Here is a 16,432-nt window from a genome sequence, read left to right as displayed (position 1 = left end):
TTGTTAGAAAACTTCATAATAACGAGTGTAAATTCTGTGTTGTAAATTCATTTTTTTTAAGTGTAAATTATACATTGAACAGTCACAATTAACAGATCACGTACTTATAAGTCATCAATAGAGAGCGCCTAAAAACTTCGTTTAATTATCTCAAAATGATAATGTATTAAAAATTTTTTTTTTTTACACTTAAATACAGCATTTTAAAGCAGTATTTATATTTTTAACTTTGTTATAACGGTGTAAACAATGAATTAAAAATATAAAAAAATACATGAATATTCTCTATTTCCCTTAAAATGATTGGACTATACAATATTCATCTATTGTAAATATTTAAATGTGTAAAAACTGCGACCGAAATACTTTAATCATATACACATATACTGTTTCCTCATCAGACAACAATAATGACCTTGATCCATCCAACATTATGAACGTCATCAACGAACGCGTGTGTTAAAATATTTTTGTTATAGTTCAGAAGTTAGTGATACGGATTAGTCCCACTAACTTACAATTGATTTTGCTGAAATGAAGTAAAAGATCAGTACTTTTTTGAGTGTTAATTCATAGAAATTATTTTACCATATAAGAAAGAATTTTGTTAAAACAGGGTAGTACAATAATACAAAGTACAATGTACTTTGATTCATTCTCTAATTTATCCACAGATATTGATGCCGAATAACAATTATATGCAAGATAAAGTTTTATTATTAGAAGGCAAGCAACGCAGAGAATGATTATCCATAAGCATTTATTTTCAAATAAAAAGAAAATAACATTTGTAAGTGTCTCAAAGTACGAAATTTTTCATTTACGACAACTTTTTTATAAATTGATCATTATTTTTTATGGTCTTGATCACTGTAGTAATAATAATAATGCATGTAGTAATTTTTTCTTCATCTTCACCGCCATTTTTGGAACTATGTTCATTATTGTATGTTATGATTTGTTTACTGGTTGAGGGGTAATACAAAAAAAGTGCTACAATTTAAAACTACCCCAAAATCCGACGATGTAGGTTACCAAGGAAACTAAAACTTTTTTAATCGATTCAGCTTGCCATGAATTTTGCGAATATGCAAAATATTTTACAATGTGAGTTTGTCCAAAATTTATGGTTTTTCATTAAAAAAAATGAGTTGTGAGTTATCAGAAGAAGTTAAACATAATATAAATAATTTAAAGTAAGTACAAGGAAATTTTATGTTATGTCATATTAAATATTTTGATCAAAGAAATCGGTGGTAGTGTACGCACATATTGGGTTGACTACTAAATCAGAAGTATGTCTTTTTTAAACTTTAATATTACAATTAAATATAGAGGTAAAGTAGCTATAATATTTAATTTTTTAAACAATAAAACAAGTGTTTGACTTTTTAAATGAATACATGAAATTTTCAGAATTATACTAATGCAATTATATGCAAACTGGACAGTGACAGAAAAGATCAGATATCGTTTTTTCCACCACCGCACTGCGAGAGATCCTGCAATAGTCATGATGCACTGTCAGGCTCAGGCGGTCGAAACCTTTTTTGTTGGCGAGTAGTTAAAATGTAGTGAAAAAGTGTTCAAATTTGTTTGTAATGCTACATACCTCAATTCCAAATCTATGTATGTGTGCTAACTGAAAATAGTCTTGGGACTTCTAGTTCGCCTTTGGGATCACTCAGTTTAGTTCGTTCACTCGTTGCGAACAAATTCATTCTTTTAGTCCGCTAGTTCTTTTTTTTTAATGAAAACAAACTAAGTTGACTTTCCAAATTTTTTTATAAAGCGCAAATGTACATTTATATTAAATTAATGTTTCATAAAATCACGATTGTAATCAAAGAAAATTAAAATTATATAATTAAATATTGGAAATTTTTTATTTTTGGTATCTACACAAAATCAGTTTTAGAAATAGATAGATTTCAATCAAGTAAAGACATATCACATATCTTCGATCTTTGTCAAAAAGCGCTTTTTGCTAAAGTTAAAATATATTCAATTTTAGCAAACAAAAAATCATAAGTCGGATATTTCAAACTTTCAAAATTGGCGCAACCACATACGCAGACGCTTTCAAAACGAAATATTTGTAAAAACCAAGGAGGTTATATAACATAGAGGCTTAGAAGCATAGGAAACACAATAAGTGAATTATTGTCTGCTAAAAAAGAGATCGAAAAAGGGGACCGTCTTCCCTTTTTGTCTCGTAGCCTGACAAAGCGTGAAAATTAATATTTAGAATTGCTGTATAAATACGTGCATATATGTGTCTAGAGGTATGATAAGACAGACGACGACAGCTAAACGCGTACTTTTTTTAGGCTTCTCTCTATAACGATCAACCGTTTGCATAGCCACATTACGGTTTTATGTTATTACTTCTATGGTAAAAACGAACTAACGAACTAAAAGTGGAAACATTGGCGAACTAGTTCGCGTAGTTTGCCAAAAGGAGCGCTCTTACGAACTAGGTCGTTCGCGAACTACTCAAGACTAATATGAAAATAATTTTAAATCATGATATAGGATGTTGTCTTGTCCTCGTGAACACCAGCTCCCTTCAAAAATTAATTTCAACAAAAAAAAAAAATGCAAGGTTGTATACTCTAATCTCTAGACTATAATTATTTAGTTTATTTTTAATTATTATGATTGTTGTATCTATACGCGCTTATAATGTAGTATCAATGACCATTCAAACTTAGTAGTATTTTAACAATATATTTATACGCATATTTATAATTCTTATAAATAAAAATTACAAAATAAATAGTTGTTGAAGTAATTGTTTTACAAAATGAGTGACGACGGTGGTGGTTGCGATTCTGGTGGTGGTGGTGATGATTCTGGAGGTGGAGATTATGGTGGTGGTGATGGAGATTACGGTGGTTATGATGGCGGCGACGATTCTGGTGGTGGTGCTGATTTTGGTGATACTGATTGCGGTGATGCTGATTGTGGTGATGGTGACTGTGATTGTGACTGTTGTGATGATGATTGTGATTGTTGCGAAAACGACCCATGTTGCTGGTGGCTTTGTGCAGATGACCCTACTCCAAGACAACCTACTGTACCTCTTGCTGATCATTATTATTATACTCCAAACCGTTATCAACCAAAACAACAACAGCAACCAATTCAGCAGCAACCAAAAAAACAACAAAAGAAAAAAGTAGGAGAAGAAGAAGAGGGCGAAGAAGAAGAAGAAGAAGAAGATGAAGAGAAGACTAAACAGAAATTATTAATGGATCGGCAGTCAAAAGAACCAGTGCCTTTAGAACAATCATCTCCCATTACTGAAACTGGAGTGTAGGAGGATATCGAACTGACTACCATCCTTTATTATAATATGTGCCATTTGTGATTTTTTTTAACCCCCGAATTACAAAAAAGTGGCGTTATAAGTTTGACCGCTCTGTGTGTGTGTGTATGTGTCTGTCTATGGCATCGTAGCGCCTGAACTGATTTTGATTTTTTTGTTTCGTTTGAAAGATTATTCAATGGACAGTGTTCTTAGATATGTTTCAGATGCGAGTTTAGGGTTTCGTAACCTAAAAATTTGTCAGTGCCTTGTAATTTTCACTTGTTCGTAACTGTAAATTAATATTCCAAAATAATTTACTGTTTTAGTAATAGTGATTTATCTTTTGAAGCAAGTGAATTTTGAAGGTCAATTAGCTCTATTTATTATTTAGAGTGTTTGAATAAACAACTCCAGTAGATTTGAATTATGAGGGTCAACTTATTTTACTAAGTAATTAAAATAATAAATTTTATAACTAATAAAAAAAAATTTTTGTTGTCAGTTTGTCGAAGGGGACCCGGTTGAATGTTGTTTTAACTTATTTTTTTAAAACAAATAAATAATATTGACCGAATCGCTTCGGAAAAAAATTTATTCATATAATTGATGTTCTAAGCCCTCTACTTTTCGAATAAAAAAAATCGTAAAATGTGAAAAAATGCAATTCTTACGATTTTCAACCAGTGTATGAAAAAATCATATTTTAAATATGTATAAATTTTACTTGCAGTGTAAAGCTTACTCAGTAAGATCCCACAAAAATTTTAGTCCTACTTGCATTCTAAGTGCTTGATTGTTAATTGATAATAGAGGGGGCAAAAACCCAACCAAAAATATTAATTTTCTATTCTATACATGTTAGAAAGCTGGGATTTTCACCAAGCGGCTTGAACTAGTGGAAGGCTCTGAGAAAAATGAACATTCTTTGTTAGTTTTGAAGAAGAACATTCTTTGTTAGTTTTGACCCCAATCATATCTGAAGTGATACGGTCAATATTATTTATTTGTTTAAAAAAAATTAGTTAAAACAATATCCTATCGGGTTACCCACTGGCAACTTACATTTTTACGTTCAGGAGCATTTTGTAAACGGAATCCTACGACGTTGTTGTTAACAAATTTTCGCCACATTGAGGTGTTCAAAGACGTTAAGATTATTTTATTTGGATATTTTATCGTTTTTAATCATTATATAATAATTTTTGTATTATAATTTTTTTTAATTATTTGATATGAGTTTTTAAAATAAATATTTTACGCAATAGAATAGAGACTTTCCTCAATTTATTAATAATTTATAACTGCGGTTTGTTATTTATAACAGTCTCTTTTAACTTGAGTTTTATTAATGAATACAAATAATAATGACCTTGTCCAAAATAATATATCTTTAAATACTAATACTAGCACAATCAAGCTAAATATCTCAAAGGAAACAAGGTGGAGGTTTTTTACAAATTACAAAAAAACTAGAAGTTTATCAGTTTTATACAAATTGTAAAAAAAATATATATATATATATATATATATATATATATATATAAATAGATCTAGTGACTAAAAGGTTGGCTTGAACGGTAATTTATCCACTGATGATCATCTTAATATGATTAAGTTAAGTATATGAATGTATCTAATGATTACGTTATAGTCTAAGAGCTGAGTGGCTTTTTTGAGTTCATATTTGAGGCAAATTGAAAATATTAAAGTTCATAACTTGCGAATGTGGGGGGGGGGGTGGTGAAATCGACAACCTGGCTGAGAGGATGGGGGGCGTTAGTGACCTATGAAATTTTTCATTTGAAATTTTTCCTATGTAAAAAATGTTCTTAAGGAACTTTGAAACCTACACCATTTTAAAGTCTAATATTCAATCATACGAAATATAATCCCCTGGCATGATTTGATGGCGGCTCAAATAGCCACGCGGATGATTTAAATTTGCAATTTTTCCTATGCAATAAATGTTCTTGAGGCTCTTTGAAACCTACACCATTTTAAAGTCTTATATTTAATCATACGAAACATTATCGCCTGGCATGATTTGGTGGGTGCTAAAATAGCCTGGCAAATGATTCAAATAGTGCATTTCAATCGCCTACCAGGCTATTTTAGCCCCCACCAAATCGTGCCCGGCGATCATAATTCGTCTAATCTATATCTATAAAATGCTTTGTCCTGAATGACTGACGGATCATTGCACAGCCTAAACCGCCGATCGTAGAGATTTGAAACTTGGAGAGTGTGTTCTTTGTATAACGTAGGCATCCGATAAGACAGAATTTTCCAAAATTCACATCTCCGTTTTACCCCCTGAGGGGGTGAATTTTGGAAAATTCTCTCTTATCGGATGATGTATATGAAAAACCCATGTTAATAATTTTATACACAAATATAGATCAACGTATGCATGTTGGTCATCTATAAATATATAGGAGACTTTCTATAGATATAGATAGTCACTCATCACGATATCTCTGGAACTATAAGACCTAGAGACTTGAAATTTGGCAGGAATATTCCTTTTGCCAAGTAGAGGTCAGCTAAGAACGGATTTTACGAAATTCCACCCACAAAGGGGGTTGCGGGGGTGTTCATGAATAAAAAATTCATATTTTTCAATTATGGCTTTTAATAGTTCAAAACTTGGTCAGAATGTTTTAAATTACATTTAGAAATTTTTTTAACCTTCGGAGAGTAGAAAGGTGTAGCGAGAAAGTGGGAAGGAAATATCGAATATTTACAAATATACCTAAGTGGGGTATCAAATAAAAGAGTTTGACGTGTACATTACAAAACTGTTATCCAACGCAAGGAAATGTGGAGGGAGGGGTGCAAGTGGGGATGTTGCCCAGCAAAGCGGGTAGTTCCCAGCTAGTATTACTATAATTTTTTTTAAATTCATATGGTTTATCATATTTACAGAGAATTTTAATTATTATTTCGCACAAGTGATATGTAGTGAATCTTTTTTTTTTAATTTGAAAGTCTGTACAAAATATTTGTTGTACAAACAATGATTACACAGCTGTATAATTTTAACCAGCAGAAAAAGTCAAGAACAAAATCAGATTGAAGATAGAAATTAGAATTATTTTTAAAGGAAAAACAGTATAATAGGTTTCTTACAAAATCAAATATCCTTGACAAAATAATACTTAATACAGAACGACTAATAGAGTTTTTCCGTTCCTCTCATGAAAACTATGTTTTTATTCATATTTTAAGTATTAAAATTGGCATCCAATTTTTTGTTCATTAAAATAAATATTTGATACACTAACCAAAAAATTTAAAGTAGGAACTGCCTGACTGACTGATCGAAGCATAAAATTTTATACAAACATATTTCTTAAATCACATGTGCAGCACTTAGAAGTGGCGGTATAAGGTCGTTCTTCACCCATCTGATGATATCCAGATGAGACATATTTTTTACGAAATTTAATTGATTTTTGAATACTCCTTTTATATTTTTTCTATCGAAAAGTGTTCATGACTATTTTTCATTAAATTAATTTTAAGCAATTATTTTCCATTTTTTTATCAGGCAAACCGATATCATTATTTTTCTAATTAATTTATCTTTTTTCTGATATCAATTAGATTGGTTCACAGATCGATGTAGTAACCTATATTGATTTACACCGGCCCATATGTTATCAAGAGACCTACGCCAATCTGTTAACTGATCGAATTTGGTATCAGAAGAAAGATAACAGCATGAAACTTTATGAATTTTGATGTTAGAAATACAAAAAATGATATATGAGCTCAGTGTTCAAAACAAAATTTACTGTATTACATACTATTTTCAAAAAAATCATTCTTCAAGGGGCAAATAGGTGGTGAAAGTTTGTATGAAACGTTGTCACTTTTTAATGTTGGAAGTTACAAATTGATTTATGTGCTCATGGTTTAAGACAGAAGTATACTGTATTACTCTTTTATTTCATTCTTTATAGGAACACAGCGAAGTCCATCACCGATTGCCGCCTTATTTTCAAACGGGATGTAAGTAGAGTTGATCTTTATGGGGCGGGCTAAGCGCAGGCAAGCGGGCTAAAGGGTAGCATTTGAGCCTTCAAAGTGGACATTGTGTATATGGAGGGCATAAGTGAGATAAAAGGGCATAAGTTTAAATAAATTGATGATTCACTAAGTGAATCATTATCACAAACGAATGAGAGAAAGGTATATTGTGTAACTTTTTTATTTCATTCTTTAAAGGAATTTTTCAAAATGATGTAAGTGAAGTTGATGTTTAGAAGACGGGCTATGGTAGGAAAAGCAGATTGAAAGACATGCTGTTGGTCTTTGAAATTGATTCTCAAAACGAATCAATGATTCATTAAATGAATCATGCAAAGAATACCTTGAAATGAATCATTATCACGAGCGAAGCCGTGGGCAAAAGCTAGTTGAATATAAGACTTTAAAACGGTGTAAGTTTCAAAGTCCCTCCAGAACATTTTTTGCATAGGAAAAATTACAAATTAAAATCACCTGCCAGGCTATTTTAGCCCCCACCAAATCATGCCAGGCGATGATATTTCGTATGATTGAAGATTAGACTTTAAAATGGTGTAGGTTTCAAAGTGTCTCAAGAACATTTCTTGCATAGGAAAAATTGCAAATTAAAATCACCTGCCAGGCTATTTTAGCCCCCACCAAATCATGCCAGGCGATGATATTTCGTTTGATTGAATATAAGACTTTAAAAAAGTGTAGGTTTCAAAGTGCCTCAAGAACATTTTTTACATAGGAAAAATTGCAAATTAAAAATTTAAAAATTTCATAGGTCACTGACGCCCCCTATCCTCCCAGCCAGGTTGTCGATTTCACCATCCACACATTCGCAAGTTATCAACTGTAATATTTTCAATGAGCCTCCAATATGTACTCAAAAAAGCCACTCAGCTCTCCAGCTATTAAATTAAGCTAAATTTTAAATCTAGCACATTTTGTCTGTTTAGTCTGTTCACAATGACTGTTAAATAAATCTAAATCTTAAATCTAGCACATCTTGTCTGTTAAGTGTGTTCACACTTGTCCAAGAGTTTGATCACTTCAAACTTTGGATTCTGCTCAATGCGTGTCAGGTATCTATCACTGAAACGCGCAATAACAGACTCATATTTATGTAAACAAGACTTTGCTCTAGACACTGCTTTGTTTAGTTTAGTTCTTTGTTTAGAGATTTTCTTCGAAACTAAGAATTGTAGAAGGTTGCCAATAAGCATGCTGCTTTGAGTTGTTGATCCATAGTTCCTAAATACCAAAAAAAATGTTAGTATTAAAGAGGAGAAAGGAAAGAGGTGGACAAAAATTACTAAAATTTATATTTGTATGAGCAAAAAATTTTCACGAGAAGTTTTTCTGAGGGAAATCTCGGAAATATTTGATATGTTTTGTCGAATGTATATAGGCTTTAAACCAAATTTTGAAATGTATCTATTTAAGTTGAACATCCGAAACAAGACCCGGAAATTGAGGTATTACAAGTACATAATTTCAGTTGCCAAAACATCTTTGCGAAGACCATAAAATAATAAATAAATAAATGCAAAACGGTGATAAAAATTTGTGTGGAATGGTTAACACTTACAGTACTTTTTTATTGTATAGTCTTTTATTGTATATTTATTATTTATTACTTAATGGAGTGGGAATTTTATTTATTTCCTAATGGAAATTCCAGTCGAATGTGATGTGAAGCTACTTTTTTATACAATCAGGCCAGTGGTTCCCAAACGATGCTGACCTATCAAATGATTAAATAATATTTAAAAAATAAAGTTTCTTGTTTCACGCACGCATTAAAAAATATATTTAAAAAAAAGTAGTTGCACAAATTATGATAAAAAAATACTTTGAATTTTTACATTATTGAGTTCTGATTACTATTTCTTATGAATTTTGTATTTTTGAGTTCAGATTACTAAACATAAAACCTAGTTTTTACAGTTTTAAACCACGATTTGCTTGATTACGCTGTTAGTTACGAAAACAATTAAAGAGACCTTTTTTGAGCAAATTGTTCGAATTCTTTTTGTTCTTTGTTTGTAAAATTTTCATATAATTATACCATAGTTTTTGAGAAATACATTTTTGGGGTAAAGCATTATTTTGGGAGGCGGAACCCCCAAATTTAAACAAATTTTTCATGCTTCTTAAAGTAACAACTCTCCTCTGCAATCTTATGAAAAAAATTTGCTGCTCTAAATTTGCGAGAAGTAGTTTCCACAAAATGATTGAACTGTACAATATTTATCTATTGTATATATTCTTATACCATGTATATATAAAATATATCAACGTATACTAAGTTTTGTCCCAAGTTTGTAACGCCTAAAAATATTGATACTACGAACAAAATTTTGGTATAGGTGTTCATAAGAGCACCTAATTAGTCCATATCCGTCTACCAGTACGATATTTCAAAAACGAAAATAGATATCATGTGAGTTAATTTTTATATTGAGCTCGTAAATCATCAACATGGGTCAATTAGGTCTTGGGTCCGCGGATTTGGAAGCCGTTTGAGACAAAACAGAAGTTTAAAGGAAAAATATTCCTTATATAAACAAAAAAAACTTTGTTGGAAACTTTTTATCGTAAGCATCATTTTTAACCTGTGAATGCAAATTAGATTAGACCATTATATATTATGTATACAAGTATTGTGTATACTTGTAAGAATGGCTATCTTTCTGTTCTTACATGACGTAAAAACAAACGACGACATAATAAATACTGTTTATACATGGTATTTAAATAGTTAACTCAGTCAGTTGTTTGTTTTCCCTTGTTACTATTCAAATGTGTACGAAATGCGACTAAAATACTTTTTTTTCAATATCAATATTTATCTTCAATATCAATATAAGGTCAATGATGGTTAACCATAATAGACGATAAGTATACAATTTTTTGTTCACTTTTAAAACTTATTATTAATTGTTACTCACTTTTAAATTTTTTGTGTAGAACTGCATAAAATCTGTAAATTTTCATATAAAAACTATTTGCTCATCTGTATAATATTTCCTCGTCAGACTGTAATAATGACCTTGATCCACCTAGAATTATGAATGTCATCAACTCGTGGGGTAGAAACACTTTCGTTATAGTCTAGAAGTTATTGATAAGTATTAGAGCCACTAACTTACATTTTATTTTTATGAAATGAAATTTTTCCCCAATATAAGATCAATAGTTTTTGATTTTTTATGCAAATAAATAATTGTACAGTAAAGATTTTTGTTAAAACAGAGTAGGGTAAGATGTCATACTAAGAGTACAATGTACCCGTGAATCATTAACTAATTTCTCCATAGAAATTGCTGCCCATAAGATACCAAATATACAATAGTCTAGTCTATCTATTTTGAGCACAATGTTAAATTTTCGGAACCGAGATACAGCAAACTAATACATGTACACTTGTAAAATAGAAGATCGCATTGAAAATGGCGGCCAAATTTGGTAAAAAACAGTTTTTTTAGGTTTTTGTATCAAAAAAAAAAATTTTGTCCAAAAAATGTGTAGCTTTTTATTTCGGATCGATCTAGCCTTATTAGATGTCAAAAAATTATAAAACAAACAATATATTGAAACAAAAAAAAATTTTTTTTTAAACGCCCGCCTCTTTTTGAAAAAAATATATTTTTAAACGACACTTACTGAAAAGTTAGTTCTTAAACCGAATAATAGCGTTTCTGCAAATTTGAAAATTTTTTTAAAAAATCGCTTTTATCGACAAAAAGCCGTTTTCTTTGAATTCCAATAGCCCATATACGCGTGCTTTTTTATATTCGTTTCTGTTTCCGGATAGAATTTTAAAACCTGTTTTGTTATTTGATTTATTTATTTCATATGTTCCAGTGTTGATCATCCTATAATAATTTGTGTGATGAATCATTTTGGAATGTTTCGCTTTTGAAACACAATTCAACCTTTCTCTTTTTTATACGTGTGTTTCGGGGGTAAGGGAGCAAATTTTAAGAAGTAGTGGTTATTTTCTTGTTTCTTGAATATTTATCGAGAAACAATTAAATACGCCTATCCGGTGTTTTTTCTCCATAACAACTTGCTTACAACTTTTTCAATTTTTTATGTGCTAAAAAACGCATCCCGAACATTTTTCTAGACATCATTCCGAATTCGACGAGCAATCACGTATTTTTACAACCCCTATCTCTATATTTCACCAATTTCAACTTGTTGACTACACTTTAGTGGAAATCTTTTAGTTCGAAAACTAGATAAGTGTGTACTCTGGTTCTCGTGTAGGTACACTTGTTTCCTTAAAATTAATTTCAAAAAAATAAAATGCAAGGTTGTATACTCTAATCTCTAGACTATAATTATTTATTTTATTTTTAATTATTATGATTGTTGTATCTGTACGCGCTTATAATGTAGTATCAATGACCATTCAAACTTAGTAGTATTTTAACAATATATTTATACGCATATTTATAATTCTTATAAATAAAAATTACAAAATAAATAGTGAATCAATTGTTTTACAAAATGAGTGACGATTGTGGTGGTGGTGGCGATTCTGGAGGTGGAGATTACAATGGATATGATGGTGGCGACGATTCTGGCGGTGGTGGTGGATATTACGGTGATACTGATTGCGGTGATGCTGATTGCGGTGATGTTGATTGTGGTGATTGTGATTGTTGTAATGACGATTGTTATTGTTGCGAAAGTGACACAAGTTGCTGGTGGTGTTGCGCAGAGGAACCTAGTCCTAGACAACGACCTGTACCTTCAGCTTATCGTAATTATATTGCTCAAAACCAACAGGCACGACAACAGCAACCAATTCAGCAACAACCAAAAAAACAACAAAAGAAAACAGAAGAAGAAGAAGATGATGATGAAGAAAAAAGAGAAAATTAAGAGAAGAATCAACAGAAATTATTAACTTCCGGAATTTAGGAGGCACCATTTATTAAACACGCATATCATTTGTGACTTTTTTGAAATTATAATTCCAAAATAATTTTTATTTTGGCGCTAGTCTTTAATCATATGAAGCGAGTGAATTTTGAAAATCAATTACTTCTTTATTATTTATTCTGTAAATTATGAAGGTCAACTTGTTTTTGTGTTCCCCCAAATTTTATGCCATTTGCATGGTTTAATATTAACAGTTATAAAAAAAAAAAACAGCGTGAAAACTGACGGTTCAGGGTTTTTAGAATTGGAAGACCTGAAGTAAAAAGTACTAGTTTTCACGCTTGAGTAAGCTTTTAAAAATAATGAACAAATTGGCAGCTACTGCTTACGATTCTCGTACAAACAAGGATGGGTATAGAGATTTAGTTTCATCTAATGTGAAAAGATGAATTTCAATCTTGGGATTAAACATTTTTTTTTCTTTGGAGTTTGAAGTCTCAAGTTTTATGGAAACAAGTCCGCGATCAATAATTCTTTTCAAGAGAGTATTTAGAGCTTTATCTACGAAATTCAGCTAAATTTGAAAGTCAGCAAAATGTATGAGGTAAATTATTACAAAAAAGTTTTTATGTGTCATCAAAATTTTGGAATTTTATCTTATATGCTATCAGTTTTTCCGGATAAGCTATTCTATACATCATCGTATAGAATACTTGAATCAACAAATAATTTACAGCATTTAATAAAAAAACTGTGCTGTCTATTTAAATTAGTTCTTGCTTTAATTTTGGGTCATTTTTTAAAACCGAATGACGATGATAAAATGGTTCAATTCAATTTCACTGGAAAAAAAATTAAAGTAATGACAATCGCATCCCGAAGATGGCTGTTTCATATTGAAATAAAGTAACAATATTTTCAAACAATTTTCTTATGATTGGAACAAGTATAGCTAATTATTTGTATTTACAATAGAATTGGATTGCATTTAAAATATGAATTCATTGATACAAAATCACTGAAGTTAAATGAACAAAATCAGTAGTTCCATGAAAGAGATTGATTTTAGTTTAAAGACATGCATTTTATTGATGAAAAATAAAATTGTACTTAGTGGGAATATATTATCGTGTAAATTCAGCGAATCGGTGAATTAAAAGAAAATTTCTTATAGTTAGTTTGTAAATAAACTTATTGATCATTTTTATAATATATAGCATATTTGTGTAAATATATACAATCATCAGTAGCGCATTTAGTACAGTAGTGGACTTAATATACTTAAATCAACAACAATCCAATTGTCCCTGATTCAAATCCGACTAGAAGAAATCTAATTTTTTATCAATAACCACAATAAACCTGCTCATGTGGTTGTGACAATTACATCAGTATTTCGTTATAATATTAATAAGTGGCAGAACCATTCAAAAAAGAGTGTTTAAAACTATGTTGGATTTCAAAACAACAATATTTGAGATTTGTTAGACTTTATATTTGAGACAACAATATGTGAGATTTATTAGATTTATTACTTTCATATAAACAACTCATGCGTTAGTGTCAGCTTCACCATTCAATCCCGTACGGTAGTTGTAACACATTCGTCCACCCATTCGCCATATTTGATCTCGCTATGAACTTGAGACAATCTCATATCGCTTGAGATTAAGAATTTTTGTTTCAATGTATTAAAAAGTTGTTCTTAACAAATTTTCGCCACATTCAAGTGTTCAAATGCATATTCTTTATATTTGTTTTAATTAAACTTGAATAATAATTTTTGTTTTATAATTTTTTTAAATAAATTTATGAGTTTTTAAAATAAATATTATACACAATAAAATAGAGATTTTCCTCAATTTATTAATAATTGTTTATACTTACAGTTTCTTATTTATAGGAGTCTATTTTAATTTGAGGTTTATTTCTCAATACAAAAATAATAATGGCCTTATTTACAAAATATATTAGTTTTTTATTTATGGTTTAATTAAAAAACTAATAAATTTTATAAATTGGGATTGTATAAAATTTTGAAACCCTGTGTATATGAAAAATATATTAAGGTATAATAATTTTAGTTTTAGTTCCAAGATTGCAACATTTCGAAATATTGATGGTACGAACAAAATATTGGTATACATGTTTATGAAATCACCTTATTAGTACATTTCCGAAAACGAAAAGAGGTGTCAAAAACGAAAAGAGATAACAAACTGAAATTCTTAAACAGTGTTCCAAACGTAAAAACTAAGTTTCAATTTGTAAATGAGCAAAATAGATCAACAACACGCTTTTGATTCCGTAGGACATATCATGTTAACTGTTAGAGACAGAAGAAAAGTTTAAACGTGAAAAAATGTTTCTTACAAAAAATTATACAACTTTTGTTAGAAACATTTTTTCGTAAAAATTATTGCTTTACCTAATTTTTAATTTACAAGTAATTTAATTACACTATAAAGCTATGATTCCTATGTTGCCGTTGACGCAAGCGTCTGACGCGTACTTGATTGTTTCTTCAGAAGCGCCATCTGTGTGCGGTCCTTCAAAGTGAAGTTAACTAAACTGAAGTCAAATGAGTGACCGCGATATTCTACTACGCATATTAATTATTAAAATGAAGAAGACATTATATTGGAAGAAATATTGCTCGAGAGTAATGCTGAAGTCCATACTTATATAAAACAAGGATAAAGGTTTCTCTACAAAAGTTATCAATCAGAATTTACTCCAGGATAACAAAAAAATCCGGAAATTTTGAGGTTCAACGTCGCTTAGTTTAATGATGTTTTGGATTTTGTAAAATATGATATTATAACAGATTCCGTACACAGAATTGCTTTTGTGTCGCATACTACTGTAAATAATTAATTGTGATTTGAGAGGACAATTATCCGGTTATTTACTGATAAGTTATTTGGTTAATAAACCAGTAAAATAAATTTCTGAATGATAACTAACCCAACATTGTATACAGTCGATATTGCAGTTTGGAGGCTGATTAATTTTTTTTTCAAACGACAAACACAAAATGCAAATGGAGTACATGCATTTTTTCTAAAACCTTTAAAGTTGAAGACAATAAACTTGTGAGCAATTACATATTAAATATTCCAAAACCTAAATCTTCAATCATTTCACTGAGGTGTTAGATGAAAAGAAAATAATACAAGGCAAATTTAATTATTGCAGCTTTAAATATGTCACATACTAGACTCATACCCACCCGCTTCGCTGGGTTTAAAAGTAAATATTGATAAAGATTGCTCTCGCTTATCCCCTTTCTATAAAACTCGAAATAATGGTAAGAATTGTTCAACACAGATAAAATATATGTAGGGTTTTATATTTTTTTTAAATGTATAATAGTCGTAATTATTCGTTTAGTATATCAGAAAAGATGGCCGTGAAATATTTTATATTGACTATTTTTACAGAAACCTATAATTTATGGTAATGTCACATTAAATTAATTTTTTTTAAATTATTAATATATCTTTATAAATTATATCACATGTGTTATTCTGAAGTATGAGCTATATTTCTGTACAGTTTCATTAAAAACCATTAGCTAGTTTTAGCGTGAAAGCGTAACAAACAAACAAACAAACAAACAAACAAACATGCTTACTTTCGCATTTATAATATATAGAGATAGAGATGCAAAGTGAACCTTTTTAATAACTTACAATTGACTGTTGAAATTATTTATTCAATTCAATTTTGAATAATAAAACTATAATAAGAAATTCAAAATTTAATATAATGTTTAAAATTTATATATCAGATATGCTAGAAGGCATTAATAACTTATTGGTTCATTGCCTGGCGGTAAAATCGCATCAATAGACGCGTCTAAGATAACGATTACTTTAATTTCAAAGCAGCAGTATACTGCGTCAAACGCGATAATACTCCTCTGTTTGCTCCGAAAGGTAAATACAATGACGGAGTAATAGTGCATATAAAAAACGACTCGTTACATACCCCTGTAACAATAAACTCCATCAAATATTTTCGTGAGTGAAATATGAAATAGTAAAGTGAAATTGTTTAGAATAAAATAAAATAACATTTATTTCTACAATATATGAAATACAATTTTCTCAGAAAATATTACAGTTATTATTATTATTCGAATACTGCAGTGACTTGGTAGTGTATATAGTTGTTATATAGCTTTTCCCTTGTTCCATA

This window comes from Chrysoperla carnea, chromosome 5 (assembly GCF_905475395.1).
Source record: "Chrysoperla carnea chromosome 5, inChrCarn1.1, whole genome shotgun sequence".
Lineage (NCBI taxonomy): Eukaryota > Metazoa > Arthropoda > Insecta > Neuroptera > Chrysopidae > Chrysoperla > Chrysoperla carnea.
This window is presented reverse-complemented; position numbering follows the sequence as displayed.